This window comes from Ctenocephalides felis, unplaced genomic scaffold (genome assembly GCF_003426905.1).
Source record: "Ctenocephalides felis isolate EL2017-DRISC unplaced genomic scaffold, ASM342690v1 CF-g0.4_SCAFFOLD_01170, whole genome shotgun sequence".
Taxonomy (NCBI): domain Eukaryota; kingdom Metazoa; phylum Arthropoda; class Insecta; order Siphonaptera; family Pulicidae; genus Ctenocephalides; species Ctenocephalides felis.
This window is the reverse complement of record NW_020537324.1, coordinates 17004724-17005615: the sequence shown is the minus strand read 5'-3', so window position 1 is coordinate 17005615 and position 892 is coordinate 17004724.

Below are 892 nucleotides of genomic sequence, written 5' to 3'. Positions count from 1 at the left end.
AGATCTATTGATAGAATCGAAATCAATGTTAATATGGTTCTTATATAAAATGTGTGTAAATGCACTCATAAGATCTAAAGCAATAACTTATATAGGGCGTATATTTTAAAACGTTTTCTACTTTTGTAAATCGTCCATATTAAAACCACAAAAATGCAAGAGCAAAAGATATATTATTTGGCTTTTTATTAGAGCCGTCACTTATAGATAGAAAATAATATTATATGTAAGTTTTGTACGTACATAAACACATACGCATACACTAAAAATTGTCTGTGATTTTGAATATTATATCAAGAAGGAAGGAATCTGTATTTCAAATCAATTGATAGAATCGAAATCAATGTAAACATGGTTCAAAATAAGGTTGTCAAATATCTCCCTTCCGCCTTTTTGTATTGTAAACCAAGAGCAAAAAAGCGGAAGGGAGATATTTGACAACCTAATATATGGAATGTATGGAAAGATCTAAGGCAATAACTTCAGAAATGATAAATATTGGGTTATTTTCAATACAAATTCAATCTTAAACTGTATTGAATTAAATTAACATACATGGTAAGTTCATACAAATGACAAACATAAAAAATCATTTATACATTAATCATGTATCATGTAATTAGGCAAAGGAACGATCACGTGTTATGTAAATATCGATTTATACGCAAAATTACTACGCATTTCCACGAAGTCCTTGATCTGTTTAGAGTATTTTTAATCTCATTGATTTCATATATAAAGATTCGAATATCCTGGTATTTATAAATTATAGTATTTCAAACGCCAAACTTAGTAATCATTTGTTATTGCAAAAACTAAGCTCAAGTGACAGATATGTGACATTAATGACATCAATAGCATTAATGTCAAATTGAAAACTGTCGCTTACAAA